The 18,145-nt window shown below is 41.7% G+C and overlaps 2 long non-coding RNA genes across 2 annotated transcripts in view; one reads left to right on the forward strand and one right to left on the reverse strand.

Annotated features, from left to right (window-relative positions):
- Positions 1-9,232, forward strand: LOC141981752 (uncharacterized). The gene is made up of 3 exons (XR_012637901.1): positions 1-106; positions 473-533; positions 8,484-9,232. It is a non-coding gene; the product is annotated as an uncharacterized LOC141981752 (long non-coding RNA).
- The window catches only part of LOC141981757 (uncharacterized), a 21,986-nt gene continuing 12,986 nt past the window's right edge, over positions 9,146-18,145 (reverse strand). The window contains exons 2-3 of the long non-coding RNA XR_012637904.1: positions 11,598-11,663; positions 9,146-9,896 (exon numbers count right to left, since the gene is read on the reverse strand). This is a non-coding gene — a long non-coding RNA (uncharacterized LOC141981757). The remainder of the gene's footprint in view (positions 9,897-11,597; positions 11,664-18,145) is intronic.

The raw sequence follows: 18,145 nt of genomic DNA on the forward strand, positions 1-18,145 counted from the left end.
CAGGGTGATCCCAACAGATGCAAAACACTGACTGATGTTCCTGGGTCACTGCCTCTTTCAAGGTGACTGTAAAGGTCTGGAACATTAATCTCTGTCTTCTATGTCTGCAAGTAAAAAATAACAGTTGAGAATGCATAGCTGCACATTACTTGTAAAGGGTCTCATGCCTATTGAAATGCAAGCTTGAGAAGAAGTTAGGTAATGCCTGATCTAGGGAGAGGAGATCCCTGAGGTATAATATAACACAAAAGAGAAATAAGAATAGAAACAAAATTTTAACGGGTAAGAAACTAGAAAAAGATTGAAGAAGTTTGCTGGAAACAGCCCAGAAGCAAAGAGATAAAATATGGAATAAAGCCTGGAAATAAATGAAAGCAGGCAGGGTTAAAATCTATATCCAATTCACTGTGGAAAAGATTACCATAAACTTAAAATAATTTAAAATACTTCAATTTGCAAATGTTCCTATCAGGTCTATATGTCGAGGAGCAAGCAGGAGGCGTAATACATGGCCATGAAAAAGGAAGCAAGAGGTGAGAATTTGCTGACTCTCTGTTCAAGCCCAGTCAAGGCTGAGTGTGTCTATTAGAACTGATAACGGGAGCTGAATAACAGCATTAACTTTATTTTCAGCCTTGGAATTTTGTTGATGGTAGATTCTTGTAAATGCGTTTGAATGCTTCACACTGTGCAGAATGCTTGGTTATCCTGGAGGCTGTGAATCCAACTCCTCCCAGTAAGGAAGTGTTGGATCAGAGGCCATTTCCCATTGATTTCAATGGAGCACATAGCGTTTAGACACAGCCCATAGTTAGGGACCATGCAGAACTGCACTCCCCCCCCCCCCCCACTGGGGCATCAGGAGGCATTCTGTTCTACAGGCACATTGACTCCTGAAGCTCCCTGGCTGTGCTGAGGGAGTAGGAGGGGGTAGTTTGATACAGCACTTTAAGAGGTGCAACATACTCTTTCCCTGTGCAACCAGCCAGCCGTGCTGACCAGCTTTCTCAGTCTGTTCCTGCCCCTAACTCCTCCTTTTCTGGAGACTTGGTCCAGGTGGGCAGCCTGACATGAGCAGCCCCTGTGCCCCTACAGTTCTGGCCAGATATTGCACAACTAGAAGGTATAAGTAACTCAAAATGTGTTGGGAGACTGACTGGGATGGGAAAGTGAGAGATGATGTATAAGTGCTTAGATACAATAGTGATGGGCACTATTAAAAAAAAAACCCTGTAGGTAGGTGCATAGATCACAGCTAATTGTATTTATGGAAGGGATCACCAGAAAGGAAAGAAAAAACAGCTAATTTCTTCAGAAAAAAAGAGTGTGGTCTGGCCCGATAATAAGACTGGGAACCAGGCATTTCTGAGTTTTAATCCTGTCTCTGTCATTGACCGGCCATGGGCAAACCACTTAAAGCCAAATTTTTGCCACCCTTATTCTTCTAATTAGTACCTTACTCTATGAGGAGACTAATCAAACCTGAGCAAGAGTTGCAGAATCTGGTCCTGGACTTCACTGTGCCTCAGTTTCCCCCTCTGTAGATTGGAGTCAGTAGTTCGTGGCTGTATCACAACGGTGCCTGCAAAGAGCTAAACTTTAAATTTCCAGAGGCAGGTGAAGAATTTAGAAGAGCACCAGTATAGATACCATAAAATAAGACTCTGAAGTGACATAATTAATATGGTTGTTACAGTCCTTCAGGCATTATATTTTGCTAGCAAGCATTGAGTAGTTATAAAGGTGCAACTTCCTTTTTGGTCTATTTGATCTCTTTGGCTTTCCTTTAGGTTGCTAAAATAAACAAAACCTCACCAAACCATTGTCCCGATTGCCTCAGTGAAAGCGCGGTGGTGTAAAACTTTCTCAGACTGTTCCATTGCAGACAGAATATGAAACAAAACTAATTTGGTAAAGTTTGAGATTAGACGGAAGAACGGATATTTTAAGACTAAATCGACCCTGTCATTCTTTCCTCTCTGTACTCAGCTTAGTAGAACTTTCTGACCTTGTATCGGTTTTTGATTCTCGTGGAGATGATGTTTACAAGAACCACTGTAACTTGACCTACTTATATTTTCTTGATCCAAGAATAGTACATTCTAGGCTTCTTGCCACCTGCCAGAACTGACAGCTGTTTATGAGATCACTATCTGACATACTTTGAAGTGGGGGATTCCACTTAAGGAGGACTACAAGAAGTCTTTTTTTCCCTTTTTTAGGTTTCTGTTACTGAGGGGAAAATGTATTAATTAAAAACAACAACTCTGACCTAAAAATGTCCTTGTACAAAATCCAGTGAGGTTAGTAAAAAAAGGGAGAGACAGCAAGAGAGAAATTATGAAGCAGGTGACTCCCTCTTCTATTTCTTCACCATTTTTTAGTTTGTGGGACTCCTCTATCAGCTCCACTTCTTCAGACAGATGACTGTGCCCCATGCCTCTCTCCTCATCCCTCTGTTGAATATAAATTTTCCTTCTTGGACAGGCAAAAAGTGTGTGTGTGTATCTGGGTCTGTGCTTGTGTATGTCTGTATGTGTTCTCTGTCATACCCTTTCCCCCCCCACACACACTGGTAAAATAATAGATTTTTCATAGAAGCAGCTAAGCCTCTGTACCCAGTAAAGCTTCCCCGAAACATAAGAAATGCTTTATTAAAATCAAATGGATGCTGTGTGTGTCTCCCTATATCACTACCTCCCTTATATAGCATTCAGCAAGCCTCACAAACATACAGATGACATTCCTGATTGCTCAAGGCCTGCGCGGCAGAATATATGCATTCCCTGAATGTAAAGCCAAACCTCATCTCATATACTGCAATTCATTTCCATTCCTGCTCTGTTCTTTGTCATCTCCCTTTTCCTCAGAGCAGCACCACTTGCAACAAAGACTGCAGCACAGAAAAATAAAGCTCATATGGGATTTGGATTAGAGAAATCAGCATTTGCATAATTCCTTTGTGTGCAAACCACTACACCCCACAACCTGCAGCAGCTTTTGCTTTCAGTTCATGCTCACCTTGTCATTAGAGCACTGGTCTGTAAGTTTTAACCCATTACTACACCTACATTACAGATATAGTCCATGATCCAACCCTCATTAAAGTCATTGGAAAGATTTCCACTGACTTCAACAGAAGTTGCATCAGGCCCAAATTTTGCACTTGTCTTTCCATTATTAATTTCTATTTTTTGGAACTCAGCTGCAACAAACATTTGCCCTGAGATAAATCACACTTTGGGTTTTCTGGTGACAACTAAAGAAATTACATTTGCTGACTTTTTAGTAATAATGTTTATTTTTTCTGCCTGTTTGCTCATACGGCACCTTCCAGCTGAGGTTCTCTGAACATCTCTTGTGCTTTAAAAAAACCTATGACTTGAAAATAATAATTATTATTATGTATTTATATTACTGTAGCACCTACACGCCCATGTCATGAACCAGACCCCATTGTCCTAGGTGCTGGACAAACACAGAACAATATAGATAGTCCCTTAGCTTACGATCTAAGTATAAGGCAAGAGACAACAGATAGATAGGTGTAGTACAAGGAAATTATGAGACAGAACCAATCAGCATGACAGGCTGTGTCTCAGTGCACCATTAGCCTAAAGTCTGTCAAGTTTTTTTATGTTGTGCTTTAAAAATGTGATCGGTTTTCCAGAAACAAAGCACAAACACATACTTTCAGTTTGGATGGCTTCTATTTTAAAGGAAAACAAAAAGAAGGAACCAATGGTCTCCATAGGTCTGACTCACACTGTGGCAGCTTGAAAGGACTCCTAGGGAGTGCCCTGCAGATAGGTCAGTGAGTCCATTTTATTCTTTAATGTGTGAAGTACACATATGGTGAACCACATGTACCATATCAGAGATGCTTTTTTTGGTCCTCTGACACCTCAAAAACTGATTTAAATTTTTTAAATGTAGATCACTGGTCCCGAATGTGAAAAACCACTCCCCACATATGAAAATAGTGAAACAGAATTAGAGCAAAGAATTACTGTCCAGGTGTGTTCCAATTCCACTCATTCTACATGGGAGTTCCTGCCTCAGATGTTCTTGTCAACTGCTGGAAATGGCCCACCTTGATTATCACTACAAAAGTTTCCCTCCCCCACCCCCTCACCCCCGGTAATAGCTCACCTTACCTATCACTCTCATCATAGTATGTATGGTAACACCCATTGTTTCATGTTCTCTATGTATATAAATCTCCCCACTGTATTTTCCACTGAATGCATCCAATGAAGTGAGCTGTAGCTCATGAAAGCTTATGCTCAAATAAATTTGTTAGTCTCTAAGGTGCCACAAGTCCTCCTTTTCTTTTTGCAGATACAGATTAACACGGCTGCTACTCTGAAACCTGCCTCAGAAGGTGATTTCCAGTGAATGAAACTGGGTTCTGGTAAAAAAAAGACATTCTCTTTGCACAGGACAGGAGGAATTTGGTGTCTCCAGAACAGCGTTTGGCTGTTGTGCTGTCTTTGATTGCAGACTGGCATGGGGGGGTCCCGATTCCTGGAATAGCTCCCTGAGAGTTCCAGATCAAAGTCATTTTTCACCATGTAGATAAGGCCTTAGAAAGGCAGGCGCATTTCTTTGAATTTATATCTGCTGAATTTACATCCCAAGCATGAGGAAGAGCAGGGAAAGAATATGTGGCATGAAGTCTTAACTACAAGGGCCCAAGAATCTGGTTCTACATTATTATTTATCAGAAGATGGGGATGTGTGTGTGTGTGTATATATGTATATATATACACACATACACACGCACTCAAATATGAAAAAACCTCAATTCCTGGGGACATTTGTCACCTCTTTGTCAGACATATCCCTGGTGACACCAGATTAGCATTGACAGAAGGAAGCAAGAGCATTAGCACTACCACACTTCACCATTCTTACAAGACACTGTGGTCTCCCTGAATCTAGTCAAACTAGAAGGTATTTACAGCCTCAGCTGAGCTGCCACAGAGCACAGTGCAAAGGCAGAGGTTATAAATTAGTTTTAAACTGCAATGACAATTGTTCACATCTCTGCCTTTCCCATAAATTTCAGAGGCAAGAGCAATTAGTCTGATTAAAAACGTGAATGTGAACTGGGCAGGCTGGATTTTAATAAGCAATTACATTTTTCCATTAAAAATGGTTTGCATGATTTAATTGTAATGCATTATCCTAATTTCCAAGCCCATTTGTGATTTTGGTTACTGAGCCCCATATTAATTATTAAGAAAAATCAGAGCAGCTGGCCTCAGTTTTAAGGTCCTCCTTCCTTTTGTGAACAAGAAGCTCAGAGGCAGATGTAGTTTTGCTAAGGTAAATACACATTCTAAAGTAGATTAGTAACATTTTGACTGCCTAAGAGAGATGTTTGCCAGTTTGAATGGGGAATTCACTTGCTTCTGTGGAAGAAGAGGAGGAGGAGGATCGGTATTACATGTAACCCTCTGCTTGCTATCAAGATGTTCTGTATTGTGCATTGCTCTCTACAGATCATAGCCCAATTTTCCACTCTCTTGCAGCCCTGAGGCTGCTCTATCTAGCACCGGGGCGGGGGGGAAATGGCACCCAGTGAGATCAGGATCGGGGAGGGAAGAGATAAAGATGCAGCCCTTTCAGTCCCTTCCCTCACTGAGTCTGACTTGTCCCAAGGATCTACTCCAGTATGTACATTTCTTGTCTCCCAGCTTCCAAAAAATATATTGAAAAAAATCAATGCATCCGATGAAGTGAGCTGTAGCTCATGAAAGCTTATGCTCAAATAAATTGGTTAGTCTCTAAAGTGCCACAAGTACTCCTTTTCTTTTTGCGAATACAGACTAATACGGCTGCTACTCTGAAACCAGTAAAATATAAATTATTCGACCCAGGTGTCCACACCACAAACCCCCCCACACAACAACCAGCACTATTGTTAGACTCAGCAACAGAGCCAGGAGCAATTCATGAATGCTGAACTAGGTATTTGTCCTGCAGAGGGCTGAGACTAGAACTGGGTAAATACAATAAAAAAGTATTTGAGAGTATTCTTGAGAATGAAACCTAGTGATCCACTTCACTGCTAACCAGGCCTCCCTTTTATTTCACAAATATTTGGGTGAGCAAGGTTTTAGCTGCAAAAATATTTAAGGAAAGCAACAACAGTATGAACACATTGCTGGGTCACCGGTGTCTCATGCTGACCAGTATTGTCTCATTGTACTTCCCTGTCTGTTTTATTCACCCATGGCTGATAGTCTTATATTTAGACAGTAAGTTCTTTAGACCAGGGACTCTCCCTTTAGTATATGTTCATTCACTGCCTAGTTTAAGACCATAAGAACATAGAACTGGAAGGAACCTCTTGGGTCATCGAAACCTGTCCCCTGCTATCACACACAATTGTTTTATAATCCCATTCATAAATTTATCAAGCTCCATCTTGGTTCCTAGCACAATGGGGCCCTGCCTCTAGGTGCTGCCATAACCCAAATAAATAATAATAATAGGAAATACTTGCAAGAATGTTTAAGCTGGAAATTCTTTTTAGCCATTATGAAAACCTATGATTTAGTCACAAAAAGATTCATCAGAAATTTACTAATAATGGGTACCTTTGTAAAAATCACACCTTGTTTGCAGATAAATTATGAACTGGAAAAGGGACTCCTAGTTTTAACACAGAGGTCATCCAGTCAGGAAAGAGAGATAAGCACCTATGATTCAGATGAGACACAATTTGCTATTTTTGCCATATCATAAAGAGAAAATACTAACAGAAATTGTTTTGCAAAAAAAAAATTGCACAAAGCAGTCAAACAACTGGGAACAACAAACACTTTAATAAATATACTAACTTTAATATTAATAAATATCACATTAACACATATCACATTCCATTGATGGATAATTTGCATTTATAGACCATTTAAAAAAAATATGAGTTCCCTTTCTTGCCAGCGTCTCTAAAGGACAATTAGAATCAGAATAATTGGATGGAGAATGAATTTGGATTGTGTATGGTTCAAGTTTATTGCTCCTAGTTCATTTATTTATTAGTAGCACAAACGAGAGAATCTGTAATTGAGATCAGCTAGCTAGTTAAGCTATCAGGCCTTATTTAATAGGCATCAGCAGGTGCTGTACGTTAATCTTGATAAGCCCTTGATACTCTGCAAGGCCTGTATTTCCAGGTTTGTTAGAAACACTTAGGCCCCAGATCCTCAAAAGTATATAGGCTTTTAACTTCCAGTAGGCTTCCATCTCTGTACGGTTAGGAAATGGAGGGGTTTGCTCTTATTTTATGCTGTTAGTTTAAATATTCCCATGCTGAAGGAATTCTGTGAGTGGTCAGGACCTGGGAAATGGCTTAGCACGCTACTAAAAGGGACAGTGGCAGTTCTGAGAATACTTCAGAGGCAGAGTTTGGCTATAGGTCTAAAGACCAATATTCTGTTTATGTGTGAAAGGACTGGTGCTGTCAGATTCAGGCTCAAACTTGCTCCCATTGACATCAATGAGACTTTTGCCTTTGGCTTCAGTGGGAACGGCATCAGGCACTATTTGTTTTTAAACATGTTTTAAAGTTTCCTAGGCAGATTGGCATTGCCATTGTGCAGGGTGGACACACCTCAGGCCCAGGTCCCCCAGACTCAAGTCCTGTGCTCATGGGCACCAGGTTTGTATAATTTTTGTTGGTGCCCAGAATGGGTCCAAGCAGAGGCATCCCGTCCATAGGATGGACCAGGGCAACCACCCCGGGCCCCAAGCTTTGGGGGGCCCTGTGCTTCAGGAGTATTTGGGGTCCAGGGTGGCCTGGTAGGGTAGCAGGGGGCCTGGTGCCAGCAGCAGCAAGTGACCCGGCCCCAGCCTTCCCCGCTCTGCCAGGTCCCAGCGTCGCTCGGGAGAGAGGGCAGAAGCCAGAAAGAAGCAGGGCAGGGACTTGGGGGAAGGGGTGGAATGGCGATAGGGAGGGGGCAGAGCAGGGGCAGGGCTTGGGGGAAGGGGTGGAATGGGGATAGGGAGGGGGCAGAGCAGGGGCAGGGCTTGGGGGAAAGGGTGGAGCAAGGGCGGAGCACGGGCGGGAAGAGGCGGAATGCAGCAGGCTGGGGGCGGATCGCTTGCTGCTGCCGGTGCCCGGCCCCCCGCTAATCCCCCAGGCCGCCCTGGGCCCCTCATCCCCCTGAAGCGTGGGGCCCCCCAAAGCGCAGGGCCCAGGGTGGTTGCCTCAGTCCATCCTGTGGATGGGACGGCTCTGAAAATATAAGCCCAAACATTGGTGGAGCCGGGCCCACGTTCCTGAATATTGGTGGAGCACGGGCACCATGGGCCCATATAACTATGCCTGTGCTATCCCACAATCCCATGGGCCAGTGTTCCTAGACATTCTATCTCAAGACTAGCCAAGAGACCCTCCGGAAACAGCAGGAACCCCCTGGTTCGAGTACAGCTGCTTGATGTTTAACCCTTCCATTTTATTCTGATCACAGAGGGACCTCTCTCCTGCATATGGCCACCAATAAGAAGGCCTTTGCCAAGCATGCTGCCACCTCTCACGAAACTACAGTCAAATTCTGGTAAATATGTGGTGTGAGGTGAGCAAGACATTCGACTCCAGTGCCAGAGTACCCGAAATGACCATGTGTACCAAGAAATAGACAAGATGGTCGTGTTGGGGATTCACTGGATTAAGTGGCTCAGGACAACTACCAGAAAGCCAGGGATGAGAACTGCACCTCTGAGAACTCCTCATCATGTGCCTCCATATGAGGATTTTGACAAGAGTCGGGATGCTGCGCTATGCACTGAGCCCCCAGTGGCTCACACCAGCCTGAACTGTGATCTTGAGACCCCAGAATCCAGTTTGGGACTGGAGGGGAGCCAGTAGGTGATGGATCAGGCTACCGAAGTGACTCTACTGCTCACACTGATTGCCGAGGAGGCTTTGCCACCACAGCAGCTGCAGCAATCCTGGGTCCCTACGCAGAGGAGCTTTTAGATGCTCCCTGCCCACCAAAGGAGCAGCCCGCTACATGGAACTGGCACATAAATAAAAGGGGCAGAATTAGTCCCAGAGCCTGATACCTTTCTGGCTCCATGGCTTTTGTTATTATTAATGGATGGGAGGGATTTCTGGTTTATGCCCCAATACAAATTTATTACAAGTTGCAGGCAGCAACATGTATCCGCTAATGGCAGATTTCATGCCAGCGCCCCCGTCCTCATCGTCACCACGTGGAATTCAAAATGGAAGCACAACTAACAGTGAAACAAGTATTCAAAACTAAATTTTTAATAGAAACTCGCACATTCCCACAAAGATGTGCTGAGGTGTTAAAAGTGAGAACCTTGTATTGCCTTCCCTTTCAGTATGTCCTGCCATACAAATCAACCAAACCTCCTGTAAACAGTGAATTTTACAGGAGGTAGGTGAAATATAGTTAATGTGCGAAGTATGGCTAGGGGTTTGTGTGTAGTCAAGAAATATGCTGGGGGGAAGGGAGGGATGTCTGTGTAGCTCTTTTAGAGTCCGTATTATCAGGTGTGTTTGCATGCATTCACAGCAGGCTGAATCAGAAACCAAAGGGAGGCAGTAATCCATAGCCATCCTGTTGATTTCCCCCATGCATTTTGACCCAATCCCGGGTGCTGATAGCTGCAAACTTTTCCCGTCGTCAGAACTCCAGATAGGCGGTCAAATTACAGGGATGATGGGCATATCTTCTGGGCCCACCTGTTTCGGTCACCAGCCCACTCCACTCACACATGTGCTGCTCAGTCACCATAAGTGTGAAAACTTCTGTAGCGTACACAGCTGAGCTGCCCCCAGAGGTTTGGAATGAAATGTCTCTTTGCCTTTTGAGAACCTCCAGAACTGTTATGTCCTCCAGATTGTGGAATGCCTGAAAGGACAGAGAAAGCTCAGGTAGTAAGTTGTGCCCTCCCTGCTCCCCTCGTCCCCATCCCCCACCTCCCAGTCCAAAATGGTCTGCAATTTTTAAAGAAAAAGCAATTGTATATTTTAACTCATGATTGTCGTGCACTCTTTTCACTCTCACTCTGTTGTGTCCATGGAACTCCTGGGAACTGAAGAATCACTCACACAATCTAGTGACCCTCAGTTTTACAAAGTTTCATTCTTTGGCCTTGAGACTCCACCAGGTGCTTTTCTCTGTGGATAAAGTGAACCTGTTTTGAAGCACTGAGACAATAATGTACTGTTTGACATCCGCTTTCCAGTCCATCCGCCTCTGCAAGCCCTTGTACCTTGGCAGCGCAGCCACACTTCAGCAGGACCCTGGGACTCCAAACTATCACAGACTGATCCAGGTGTGTTTGTACCATACTTGGTATCAGGGGTTCTGGTACCACCCTTCTGAAAGGTGCTTGCGTGAGTGTCCTGTGCCTAGTACTTTTTAGGAATGTGGGTGTTTTTGCAGTGCCAGCCCTATTCTTGCCAGCTGCTTTGAATTTGAATGTTTTATAACAGGGCCTGACTTCTGCTCACAGTCTGACTTTGCTTTATATTAGCACGGTTTGACCACTACCTTAGTTCAGGCCTCATACCAGCCCTCATGTCTCAGGCTCTCTCTTTCTACTACAGTAATATGTCAAAACACATTTCCAAAGGGTTCTTGGAATGTATTGGGGACAACTTTTCATTTCAGAAAGTGGAGGAAGTAACGGGGGACAGCCATTTTAGACTAGATTCTGACCAACAGGAAGGAACTGGTAGTGAATCTGAAGGTGGAAGGCAATTTGAGTGAACGTGATCATGAAATGATAGATTTCATGATTGTAAGGAAAGGAAGGAGTGAGAGCAGCAGAATAAGGACAATGTAATTCAAAAAACAAACTTTAACAAACTCAGAGAACTGGGATAAGGTCCCATGAGAAGAAAATCTGAGGGCTAGAGGAGTTCAGAAAAGCTGGCAGTTTCCCAAAGAGACAATAATAAAGGCACAACAACAAACTTTCCCAGTGCAACGAAAAGACAGGAAGAATAGTAAGAAGCCAATATAGTTCCATCAGGAGCTCTTTAATGAGCTGAAAAATCAGAAACAAATACTATTAAAAGTGGAAACATGGACAAATTGTTAAGAAGGAGTACAAAAGAATAGCACAAGCACGTAGGGAGAAAATCAGAAAGGCTAAGGCAGCAAGTGAGTTTCACCTAGCAAGAGATATAAAAGGCAGTAAGAAGAGGCTCTTCAGATACATTAGGAACAAGAAAAGGATGAAGTTAGGTGTAGGTCTTCTGCTTAGCAGTGAAAGAGAGCCAATAACAGATGACACTGAGAAGGCTGATGTGTTTAATGCGTATTTTGTTTCAGTCTTCACTAAAAACGTTAATGGTGACCAAATACTTAACACAATTAATATTAACAACAAAGAAGAAGAAACATGAGCCAGAATAGGAAAAGAACAGGTTAAAGTGTATTTAGATAAATTAGAGGTAGTCAAGTTGGCAGGGTCTGATTAAATGCATCCTAGGGTACTTAAGACATTAGCTGAAGCAATCTCGGAACCATTAGTAATTATCTTTGAGAACTCATGGAGGACGGGTGAAGTCCCAGAGGTCTGGAGAAGTGCAAATATAGTACCTATCTTTAAGAAGAGAAACAAAGAGGACCCATGGAATTATAGACGGATCATCCTATTTTCGATACCTGGAAAGATACAGGAACAAATTATTAAACAATCAATTCGTAAGCACCTGGAGGATAATAGGTTTATAAGGAACAGCCTGCATGGATTTGTCAAGACTAAATCATGCCAAACAAATGTAATTTCGTTCTTTGACAAGGATACTGGCCTAGAGCAGTGGTTGCCAACCAGTGGTACACGTACCCCTTGGGGGTACGCAGAGGTCTTCAAGTGGGTACACTAACTCATCTAGCTATTTGCCTAGTTTTACAACAGGCTACATAAAAAGCATAGTGAAGGCAGTACAAACTAAAATTTCATACAGATAACTTGTTTATACTGTTCTATATACTATACACTGAAATGTAAGTAATATATTTATATTCCAATTGATTTATTTTATAATTATATGGTAAAAATGAGAAAGTAAGCAATTTCTCAGTAATAATGACTTTTTTGACACTTTTGTATTTTTATGTCTGATTTTGTAAGCAAGTTGTTTTTAAGTGAGGTGAAACTTGGGGGTACACAAGACAAATCAGACTCCTGAAAGGGGTACAGTAGTCTGGAAAGGTTGAGACCCACTGACTTAGATAATGGAATGGAGAATATGCTTATAACACTTGCAGATGAGCTGGGATGCATTCCGAGCACTTCGGTGGATGTGATTAGAATTCAAAAAGTGCTTCAAAAATTGGAGAATTGATCTGAAAGGAATAAGATGAAATTCAGTACTGATAAGTGCAAAGTACTTTACTTTGGAAGGAAAAGTCAAATGCACAACTACAAAAAGGGGAATAACTGGTTAGATTGTTGTACTGATTAAAAGGCTTGGGAGTTATATGATTCAACTATGTGATGCAGTTGCAAAAAAGGCTAATATTCTGGGATATATTAGCAGGATTGTTGTACCTAAGACATGGGAGATAAATGTCCCACTCTACTCAACGCTGATGAGGCCTCAGCTGGAATATTGTGTCCAGTTCTGGGTGCCACAGATTGGAAAAGATGTGGACAAATTGGAGAGAGTCCAGAAGAGAGCAACAAAATGATAAAAGGTTTAGAAAACCTGACCTATGAAGAAGATTTAAAAAAAACTGAGCATATTTAGTCTTGAGAAAAGAAGACTGAGGAGGTACCTAATAACAGTCTTCAAATATGTTAAGGGCTATTATAAAGAAGACTGTGATCAATTGTTCTGCATGTCGACAGAAGGTAGGACAAGAAGTAATGGCTTTAGTCTGCATCAAAGGAGATTTAGGTTAAATATTAGGAAAAACTTTCTAACTATAAGAGTAATTAAGATCTGGAATAGGCTTCCAAGGAAGGTTGTGGAATCCCTATCACTGTAAGTTTTTAAGAACAGATTGGACAAGCATCTGTCAGGGATGGTCTAGGTTTACTTGATCCAGCCTCAGTGGAGAGGGCTGGACTTGATGACTTCTTGAGGTCCCTTGCAGCCATACATTTGCATGATTACATGATTCTGCAGGGCTTAATTAGTGTGAGTCGTCAACACCTGAGTGAATTTCACCCTTAGACTATGTCTAATTAGGAAAAAAAGATGTATTAACTAGGGCGGTCGATTAATCGCAGTTAACTCACGTGATTAACTCAAAAATTTAATAGCACTTATAACAATAGAATACCAATTGAAATGTATTAAATATTTTTGAATGGTTTTCTACATTTTCAATATTGATTTCAATTACAACACAGAATACAAAGTGCACAGAGCTCACTTTATATTATTATTTTTGATTACAAATATATGCACTGTAAAAATGATAAACAAAAGAAACCGTACTTTTCAATTCACCTCATACAAGTACTGAAGTGCAATCTCTTTATCATAAAAGTGTAACTTACAAATGCAGATTTTTTTTTTTGGTTACATAACTTCAAACAAAACAGTGTAAAACTTTAGAGCCTACAAGTCCACTCAGTCCTATATCTTATTCTGCCAATCGCTAAGACAAACAAGTTTGTTTACATTTACAGGAGATAATGCTGCCCTCTTCTTATTTACAATGTCACCTGAAAGTGAGAACAGGCTGTTCTCATGGCACTGTTATAGCCGACGTTGCAAGGTATTTGCATGCCAGATATGCTAAACATTCATATGCCCTTTCCATACTTCGGCCACCGTTCCAGGGGACATGCTTCCATGCTGATGATGCTCGTTAAGAAAATAATGCGTCAATTAAATTTGTGACTGTACTCCTTGGGGGGAGAATTGTACATCCCCCGTACAGAAAGGAGAAAGCTAATGCTGAAGATCAGGGGAGAAAGTCTGGCAGCTGTGACTTATTAAACTGCTGGCCTATGCCTCTGGGAAGCCATAAAAAGGCATTGGTGATAGAAGCCAGTTAGTCAGAGAGTAGTAATCCTGAAGAGGGAATTGGTTGCTTTCTAACTCCTGAGACTGCTGAACTAGGCCCTGGCTGAGTGAGAAGAGGAGCTGGAGAGTTATCTGCTTTGCTTGTATTGAGACAGACTAGATGCCAGGCACTGTAACAATGGTAAAACCTATTTGGGTTTGTTCTCTCCAATTGTCTGAGGCTGAAGAAAGGGGAGCTTTGCAATTGTTTCGGTTCATTTGGCCCTGTAGCTGGGGGAAGATTTTTGACTTTATGTTGTTTTGCATGAGACTATAAGGGTGTTTTGTGTGTGTATATCACCTTCTCCTTTTGACTTGGCCGAAAGGCCCCAACCTCCTGCCCAGTTTCCCCCAGGGAAGGCAATGGTCCTATTACAAAGTGCTAAGTAAACAGTTTAGCGTCTGATCCTCTGTGTCATCACACTATCATGAGTCTGGTGTATCCCATGAAGTTACACAGAGCCAGCACTAGGCATAAACAGATTAAGCAATAGCTTAGGGCCCCGAGCAGCTCCAGGGGGGCCCCTATTTGCTTTCTATTATGTATTGGGGGGGGGTCACAAAAATATTCCTGCTTAGGTCCTCCAATGGGCTAGCACTGCCTCTGGTGTTACAACAGCATAAAACTGATGTAACAGAGTAGAGAATTGGGCCCATAAATAGGCTATGTGTGGGAGGAGGAGTCACAATAATGTGACTATATAAAGCTGACTCTTAGAAACTAAGTGTTTCATTAACACTTCAAACCCATTCTTTAGACACTTTTGAATAAGCATTAATAATATTATTCACCTTTGTGGTGCTTTTCATCTGTATCTCCAAACATTTACCAAAGAAGGTTGGTATCCTCATTGACTCTTTTACAGATGGGGAAACTTGAGGCAAAGAGAGGCAAAGTGACTTCCCATGATCAAACAACAGGGCCATGACAGAGCTAGGTCTCCTGGTTCTTATTCTGATGTCCTATCTGCTGAAAGATGGTCAGACAAAAACAACCTGACCAGACGGTAAAATTATTTCAGTGCACATTTCACTGCATTGTACAAGAGGCCTTATCAAAATGACTTGTTCATAGATTCATAGATATTTAGGTCAGAAGGGACCATTATGATCATCTAGTCTGACCTTCTGCACAATGCAGGCCACAGAATTTCACCCACCACTCCTGCAAAAAACCTCACACCTATATCTGTGCTATTGAAGTCCTCAAATCGTAGTTTAAAGACTTCAAGGAGCAGAGAATCCTCCAGCCAGTGACCCATGCTACAGAGGAAGGCAAAAAACCTCCAGGGCCTCTTCCAATCTGCCCTGGAGGAAAATTCCTTCCGGACCCCAAATATGGCGATCAGCTAAACCCTGAGCATATGGGCAAGATTCACCAGCCAGATACTACAGAAAATTCTTTCCTGGATAACTCGGATCCCACCCCATCTAATATCCCATCACAGGCCATTGTTTCCATGACTCATACATAATCTTCACTTAACACACCTTAGTTGTTTCCTAAGTGTATACAGTACACTTAGTAAGGCTGCACTGAACCTTATATTCACAACCAGACAGTAAAGTAACCCACAATGTGTAAAGTGGCTTTATTATACTTTGAACGTGGTAGCTGAATGTTGCTGATGTTCTCTGATAAGTAAAAGCAATATAAATTGTTCCCCATGGTACTGTACTGATCAGTGAGAAACACATCTCAAGACAACTCCTTAACCCTGAAGCTTTATGAAAAGAATACAAGAAAGCTGTGCCATAAATAATTAAATATATGTATTTTTAATATTAATGCAATTCGTTGATAGCTTGTGTTTTGCGTCTGATGTTCCAAAGATGTTGACTGTAGGCAAGTAAAGATCTTATTTCTGATGCGAAAAGCTTTGAAAATAGGACAATGTCTTTTATGCTAAAAAGCGTATTTCCAATTGTGGGTTTTTAACTGAAGTGTATTGGCTGCTGTGCAGTGCACCTAGGAATGGGTCCTGAAGATCAAAAACAAGCAGATGATAAAAGGAACGGCAAATACATTTAGCTGTTTTTTAACTAAGTAATGTGTCAGCCATTTAAAGACTACAACATTGTACTCTATGATAAGGCTGGTGCCAGAAATGTGTCACTATGATTTACCACCATAAGATGGTATGAAACAGATGCTGGCCACAGCAGCTTTGCAGATCTATTAAACAATATTTCTTGACATTGTGGAAAAAGCTGAGTTTTCTATGTTGGTTAGATATATCGATGTTATTTTCAAACTAGCAAATATGATAAGTTGACTGTTGCCTTTCAGTGCTGAGAAAAGCACAGAACATAATAAGTCATTTTCCTTATTGGAATTCTGCTCTTCTTGGGAAGACCTTATGAATTTAAAGGATGTTGGCAAATGAGGAAAATCCAGATTTCTGGAGTCAGTTGTTACACTGAGTGAATTAGAGCTGGTCAATATTTTTCAAACTTACAAAAATGTGGCAAAATTTTTCTGATTAAATTTTGTGAAATGTTAAGGGTTTTTAAAAAATCATCTTATGTTGGGGTGAGGGAAGGGATTCAAAGCACTTCCAATCCTTATCATTCTTTAAAGAGAGCAGGACAAATGCCCACCACTCTTGTTCCAATTTCGTAAGTCAGAATCCATCTTTTGACAGAGTTTGGTCTTGTTTATTCATCAGGATTTGAATCTGGCTGGTGCTGAGCACCTTTTATTGGGTGCTGAGTGCCCTCTGCTTCCTGTGACTTCAATAGAAGTTGAGGGCACTTGTTTAGAAAAAGGCATGATAGGACCCTTCTGCTGTAATTCTATCCATCACCAGTATTTTTATACAACCTATTATTGGCAGAAGCCTACTCACTCGGTGAGGTTTGAATGGCTCGGCCTGATTTATCATATGCTAGGTATTCTATTAAAAAAAAGCACCCTTGTATTAAAGTAAACCCAGAACATAAAGATGAATAACATAAAAGGGTCCTGTTAAAAAGAAATAGCTAACAGCTACTAGCCTATAAAAAAGAGCCCCAGCTACAGAAAGGAGCCCATCTCCTAGCCCCTTGTGCCACTGCCAACAGACTAAAGTTTATATTTTCAAAATGCGTACTTTAAATCAATGCTGGTTATTCCAATACAGCTGCAGAATAGCTTGACTTATCTGTGTAGGGAATATATGGTTTGCATTATTATGTGCTGTGCACAGATATTGTACTGCACAGGAATGCAGGGCATTGGTATTCCGGAGCTCAGGTGTACTGATACTTATGTTAAATGGGTTCACTTGAGCCCCGTTGTAAATGGTCAAAATCATAATGGAAGCTGTAAAAACAGCCCAAGGAGCCCTACGTATGTTAGTGAGCTCTGACCTTCATGAGTCAGAAACGTTTACGCTCCAAAGTTAATGGGGAGCTCAGACACATGACTACACCTGGCTGTCCGAGGCAAATGATTAGTGATGTTATTGTACATCCCTGTTGTACAGTTCCTTTGCAGTTCATTCACTTCTCCAAAGGCCATGTTGTCCTCTCACATTTTGGGGCTGATCAAAGTCAGTTGATGCCAATGGAAGTGTTTCCATTGACTTCAACAGGCTTAGGATCAGCCCCCCTAAGGCGGAACTCCTCTGTGAACTTAATGTAGTTCTGATTAAAAACTGGAGACACAATATGCCCTCTAGTCACTAATAACTAGTAAATCTGTAACTTAAACTAAAGTAATGGTGGAGGACACTGGTATATGATGTACCATTTGCTAGGCAGCCAACTAGTAGCTGACCACTGCATTAGAAAACAAATAAATAAGACTCAGTTCTTGCTAGACCTCACGACACAAGTGCGATTTTCCAGCTGGAACATGTGCTTCCCCCGTTAAGCAGGAACACTAGAATGTAAAATGCTAACTTCAAAGGGATTCAGAGAGTCCTTGGTGCCAGCTAAAATGGAGATTTCACTATAAACTTTCTCCTACCAGCTTCATAGACCAGCAGTGCCCTCCATAACTTGTTCATGGATAATAACATTGTCTTTCTTTTGGTTTGAATTTTTAATCTTGAATTTCCACATGGAGGTTCAGTATTTTGAAACAGAACCCATTGGATGAGAAAACTGACTAACATGACCAGCAAATTTCCATTCACAAAA

The sequence above is a fragment of the Natator depressus genome, chromosome 1 (genome assembly GCF_965152275.1).
Source record: "Natator depressus isolate rNatDep1 chromosome 1, rNatDep2.hap1, whole genome shotgun sequence".
Lineage (NCBI taxonomy): Eukaryota > Metazoa > Chordata > Testudines > Cheloniidae > Natator > Natator depressus.